The sequence below is a fragment of the Neovison vison genome, chromosome 11 (genome assembly GCF_020171115.1).
Source record: "Neovison vison isolate M4711 chromosome 11, ASM_NN_V1, whole genome shotgun sequence".
In the NCBI taxonomy this organism is placed as follows: domain Eukaryota; kingdom Metazoa; phylum Chordata; class Mammalia; order Carnivora; family Mustelidae; genus Neogale; species Neogale vison.
This window is the reverse complement of record NC_058101.1, coordinates 127981552-127988387: the sequence shown is the minus strand read 5'-3', so window position 1 is coordinate 127988387 and position 6836 is coordinate 127981552. Positions and strand designations below refer to the sequence as shown.

General features: G+C 31.7%; 1 non-coding gene across 1 annotated transcript; it reads right to left on the bottom strand.

The window, feature by feature from the left end:
* Positions 1 to 1046: 1046 nt before the first annotated feature.
* LOC122890822 lies at positions 1047 to 1172 on the bottom strand. The gene has a single exon (XR_006381242.1). It is a non-coding gene; the product is annotated as a U6atac minor spliceosomal RNA (small nuclear RNA).
* Positions 1173 to 6836: the final 5664 nt, after the last annotated feature.

Below are 6836 nucleotides of genomic sequence, written 5' to 3'. Positions count from 1 at the left end.
GTGGTACTTTTTATATTTCCTCAAATATATAGATGTATTTGTTAAACTAATTAATAACTAAATCAGTAAATATACTGTAGATGTAAAGTATATTCTGAATGATCTGAAAAGTAGTAGTATCTCTGAGAACTTGCTTTGGCCATGAAATGAGAACATAAGAGAAGTGAGTGAGTGCATGTGTATCTAACAAGACAATGGAAATACATATTTCAATTTAACATAGAGAGGTTGTTTAAGACTAAAATGGTATTTCAGTAGTAAAATTTTATAGAAGTAGAGGCATTGTTCTAAATGGCAAGTAAGTAAGAGTAGAGGTAGGATAACTCTTGATGAATGACCAGTATTTGATGTGAAAAAGATGTTCTGTTAATTTCAGCACAAACATGCAGAAAAGTAAAGTCTAGTAACTATATCATTCTGTAATATAGTCATAATGCAGCAAAAACTCGGAGTCTTTTTAGAACAGAACTTAATGGAGACTGTAAAAATATTTGTTGAAAATTCTTGAATATGTATTGAGAACTAAGATTCATTAGACATATTTTATTAACCAATAAAATTTTAATAATAATATATATATTTTTTATTTATCAATAGTTATTTTTATCCCTAGATTTAATATACATAAAAGCATCAGTATTAACTGTAAATTTTATTACAATAATAGCTTACATGGCTAATATTTTCTAGTTCAAATTTCATGTATTATTTCATTTATCTTCTCAATACCCATTGAAGTAGGGTTATTACTATTATCCCTTTTTTTTTTCCAATTTATTTATTTTCAGAAAAACAGTATTCATTATTTTTTCACCACACCCAGTGCTCCATGCAAGCCGTGCCCTCTATAATATCCATCACCTGGTACCCCAACCTCCCACCCCCCCGCCACTTCAAACCCCTCAGATTGTTTTTCAGAGTCCATAGTCTCTCATGGTTCACCTCCTCTTCCAATTTACCCAAATTCCCTACTCCTCTCTAACGCCCCTTTTCCTCCATGCTATTTGTTATGCTCCACAAATAAGTGAAACCATATGATAATTGACTAAAAACGTTGGTTAGATGCCACGAAGTAGGTGGCAATGCCTTAACCGTATGCGTGTTGTCAGGCCCGAGGGCCTCTTCCATCCTTGTCAAGGGGAGTGCTAACCTTCTCTCCTTTCATACAACACAATAATATATATTTTTAAGTGTCACTTCAGTTCATTGTGTTTGCATGTCAGTTTTCACGCTCTCTTTATATTGATGGTACTCTACACCCAGAGTGGCTAAGGAATCAGGTTAATCTTCATCCCTGGTTTACTTTGTTCTTGTTTCAAAAACTATAGAAATATTTTTCTGGCATGTTTTAGTGTTTATTGCATCTTCATATTTTGCACTGAACTGACTTTTCAGTGTGTGTAACACTTTATTTGTTATGAAACTTAGTTATCTATTTGGCATTAATTAATGTTTATTGGCCAGCAGATAGATCTTAAAATTATAAGATGCATACATCATTTTAATTTTTTAATATTTCCAAATCTCCTATCTCAGTAATACTAATAATGGCAACAATAATTTTTTTAAAAAGTATTCTTCATAATGTCTCTAAGTGCAATGGTGTAATGCTTTATATTATTAAACCAATGCTCAGGGACAATTATGATTAGGTTGTAAACTCATTTCAATGCCCAAGTTTTTTATCATCATCTTCTCTGAAGAACCCTAAGCACTGAAGTAGAAATGATCAGATACTAAGGGTACACTGAAGAAAGGTTGTCCAAGTTCACAGAGTTGTGCCTACCCAGTGGGCTTGTAAAGCACGCACTCAGGTAATAATGTTAGCATTACAGGAAATGAAAGCATTATGGTGAATGTGAAGGCAAACAGATGTCAGCTGGTGTGAAATGCCAATGGGAAAAATTACAAAATAAAAGATGAATTCAAATGAGAATAAACCTAAGTATTCCAAATAAAAATCTAATTAAAGGAGTGCTTACTAGAGATAAAATATACCCAGTAGAAAGATAACTGTACTCCCTTTCACATCTGGAAAAAAGTGCTAGTTGCTGATGCTTCAACTTAGGGCCAGGGACCAGGTTGAACTCCCTAAATAAACAAACCTGTAAAGAAAAATAAATTATTGCATTACATTAAGAAAGTTATACAAAACATGTGTTTACCATTCAAAGAATTTAGAATCATAGTTTGGTCTCCTAATAATTCCAGGCAATAATTGAGATTAACATAGAACTAAGTAAAGAACAAAAGTCATTCTTTGCATACCAGACCACTCAAAATTAGGACCCAAATCTATAAAGCCAGGCCTTTTTTTTTCTTTCTTTTTTTTTTTCAGTGTAATAACATATATTTGACCTTTATATGTAATTGTAATCTGAAGATTTAGTTTTGACATTAATTCACATTGTCTAAAAACATGTTCTAGACTTTGCTATATCTACACATTTTTTTATACCAAAATTGAAGAAAATGGAAGGGAAATTAGAAAATGCAGGATAAAATAAAGCTGTTTGGTTTAAGGTCATGTGAAAAGCTATGATGTAGATCTCAACGTCCCTATAAATGTGTAGAAATTTCCCTAACCACAGGAATAAGAGTCAGAAGAAAGAAGCATTTTCTAAAGAATAATCAGGTTCAAAAATAACAACTGACCCAGAGGCTGTTTTCTGAGAATAAAAAGCCTGTCTACTAAGGAGTATCTATTTTTCAGTGAGCCAGAACTATGCAAAGTCCTAGCAATATCCACATTTCTGAAAATTGGGATTTCATATACTTGCCTCCAGGAGTAGACATTTTCTTCTTGTGTGACTTTGTGTTTAGGAATACAAGGTGACTTGGTATAAGAGATTATAGCCAATTAGAATGTGGAGGAAGACTGGGAAAAATTCCACAACCCTATTTTATTCTGCTACCTCAATTTCCAGCTTTATGATGTCTAGATAAGAATACGTTAATTGACCAACCCTGGTGTTCATATGGCTGTATACCTAAAAAATATTCAAAAATGCCAAGACAGAAAATAAGTATAGAGCAAGGTTACCTAACAAAAGGTTGGAAGCCAGTGTTTACTTTTCTTGTTACTATGATTGCCAGATGGCTCACGAAAGCATTAAGGTCCACCTGGAAATGGGCTCTCTTTCCCAATGAAGGTTAGCTTCCTCTCCATACTTTTAATCCAGAAAGTCATTGAGAAACAAATGAAATCTAGAAAGAATGATTTACTCTATCCCCTCTGTTACACATCAACAAATCTGAGTTCTGTATAGCATTTGTAACCAAAAAGTTACACAGCTATCTAACGGCCAGACTTACATTAGAATATTGAAGTTTGTGTAAATATGTTGTCTTTCTTTATGCCTTTGCTTTTAAAATGTGTATAAATGGCTCTCAGCTCCCTGTTGTTATTACCTTATTTATTCTGTCTCTCAATTTTAGCAATCCTTATGTATTTATTTATGACAAACACTTGCTTGGGGCTTTCTGCATGGTTGAAAAATAATGAGAAATCGGGTCTATAATTAATCAGATTTTCTCTTTACTCACTGAAAAACATAAATTTTAGTGTATGTAGTTATTCTACTAGTAATAAGTTTTAGTTTGTTTAAGATTTAGCACATATATGAACAACATTTGAAATTGAAACAGGTTTATAAAAGTCAAATATAGTTTTTAAAAGGGCCATCTGTACCCCAATGTTTATAGCAGCAATGGCCACAGTCGCCAAACTATGGAAAGAACCAAGATGCCCTTCAACGGATGAATGGATAAGGAAGATGTGGTCCATATACACTATGGAGTATTATGCCTCCAACAGAAAGGATGAATACCCAACTTTTGTAGCAACATGGACGGGACTGGAAGAGATTATGCTGAGTGAAATAAGTCAAGCAGAAAGAGTCAATTATCATATGGTTTCACTTATTTGTGGAGCATAACAAATAGCATGGAGGACAAGGGGCATTAGAGAGGAGTAGGGAATTTGGGTAAATTGGAAGGGGAGGTGAACCATGAGAGACTATGGACTCTGAAAAACAATCTGAGGGGTTTGAAGTGGCGGGGGGGGGTGGGAGGTTGGGGTACCAGGTGGTGGGTATTATAGAGGGCACGGCTTGCATGGAGCACTGGGTGTGGTGAAAAAATAATGAATAATGTTTTTCTGAAAATAAATTGGAAAAAAAAAAGAGTATATATTTCAAACTAAAAAAAATAAATAAATAAAAGCATTTTGAAGTTTTTTTTAATATTTTCAAATGTTTGTATATTTATGTTAATTAGCTCTTGGCAGATTTTATTTTTGTAAGAATCCATGACCTGAATATATGGAATAGCACAATATCTATATTGAATTATGAAATATTAAGAATACGTGTCCTGAAGACTTTTAAAAAAATTTTTAGGGAGAGCTTCTGGAGACTTTTACTAACTCTTAAAGGCTGTGATATGATTAATAAGTTGACTTTACCTCTTAGAGTTCTCATTTGAAAAGTGACAAAATAGTATCTCCATTATCAGATATATATATATGTGTGTATATATATACATATATATATATTTACAACAATCTGTAGATATCTCTCTCTCTCTCTCTCTCTCTCTATATATATATATATATATATATAATCACTTAGAATAGGACTGGAATAAAAGCTCTATAAAATTGTTGGCTATTAATATTATCACCATTAATACATTTTTAGACTTTAAGACTTATATCCCAGGCTTATTACTGGTTATATTTTTCATTCTTACATTTATTTTCCATTTCTCTCTTGCTATTAACTTATATTACTTTGCTATACCAAATGCATATTATAAGTAATTTGATACCCATTGTAATATGACAAATTCTACATAAAAACAAAACAAATTCTCTAGAAACAAAAATACGAAAAATTGTGGGCCATGCAAAAATGTCAATGTTCAACTAGCAAGATGGATTTTGGTCTAAAACATACCAAGAGATATCACATTAACTCTACAACAATCTTATTTGAACTAATGTGAGTAGACTCTGAAAAACAGAATATATATAATTTTTAAAATCTTAGTTCTTACCTGGAAATTTGGGAATTTATATTAAGAACAAACAAAATTTCTTATAATAATATTAAGCTTAAACAAGACAAACATCCATATTGAAATGAGCACTTTGCTTTGGAGTGGGAGATTTAAACAAACAAACAAAAAAAAGCATGATTCTTAAATTTTACTATCACCTCCCTTTTTTACTGTTGATGTTAGCTTACTTTAATTATTGGTCTTACTGTACACTTAAATATGATGAAAACCAGTTGGCTCAATTTATATGCTCTTACAAATAAATTTAAACATAAGTAAAGAAGTAGTATAACTACAAGGATAAATTGGCACAATTTCCATTATGAAGAAGATTCAAGCACAACTGTTTTAGTAAATATGTTAAGCAGATAAAAATGAAAATACTAAAAATTATATACAAATTGATAAATATTAAGTTTTATTACTAGTCGTAAGTAAAACCTATTGCAATTATATAACTGTTTTTCCTTCAGGGCTTGTGAAATATTTTTTCAAAGTTGTATGAACCAAGGAGTAGATTAATTTTAAAGAATTAGCATAACAAAGACAACAGAGTAGGATCACAATGCAATTAAATTCCACATTAATAACAATAACAGCAAAACTAATATTCCAATATATTTAACACTAGAAAAACACAGTAATATATGGGTCAAATGAAAAGTAGTAGAAAAATTAAAAAATGATTTGGAACTACCAGTAATGATGAATATACAACAAACCAAATCTTCTGTGATTCAGATAAATTAGCAATTGAAGAAAAATATATGGTCCTAAATGTCAGAAAAGAACAAATGCTAAAATTAAATTGAGCCAAATCTTCAACTGAATGGACATCCAAGAAAAGTAGAAAGGAGATGATGACTATACTAGCAGAAATGAATGAGCTAGAAAGAAAAGAGCAAGAAATATCAACCAGAACAAGAAATATATTTTTAAGTCTAATAAAATTTCAAATATTCTAACAAGAATAATCAAGCAAAAACATAGAATGTGGATATCAAAAAGAGTACGAATTAAAGAGAGGTACAACTAAATAATAAAAATACAAATGAAGTATCAGTTTACCGTGAGAAATGATACAAAAATTGACTGCATTCTATAGGCCAGCAAAAAAAGAACATATTTAAAAGAAATATACAATGTAATTAGCATAATCTTGTGAAATCATCTAGGAATGATGTTTAAGGAATGGAGTAAAATATTTTTCAAGATAGTTATACAAGCATGCTGAAAACCGTTTTTAAAGATTTTATTTATTTATTTGACAGAGAAAGATCACAAGTTGGCAGAGAGAGAGAGAGAGGGAAGCAGGCTCCCCGCTGAGCGGAGAGCTCGATGCGGGACTCAATCCCAGGACCCCGAGATCATGACCTGAGCCGAAGGCAGTGGCTTAACCCACTGAGCCACCCAGGCGCCCCTGAAAACCATTTTGAAAGACCTATACAGAATATCAAGAAATACACCATGTTCATGGCTGTAATAAATAGGCCAGTTTATTTGTACATTGATTTATAAGTAATATGTAATCTTATTAAAATTCTAACATTATTTGTGGGACTTGGTAAGACTGATCCAAAATTTGTCTGGCAAAGCAAAGAGCTCAGAATACACAAAATATTTATGAAAAATGACATTTTTGGAGAGACTTATTTACAAGATAATGAAGGATTATTATAATGCTGCAGCAATTCAAAGAATATACTGTTGATGTAAATATAAAGAGATAAACTGAACAAGGCAGTGAGCATAGAAATATTTTTGCCATATGTACG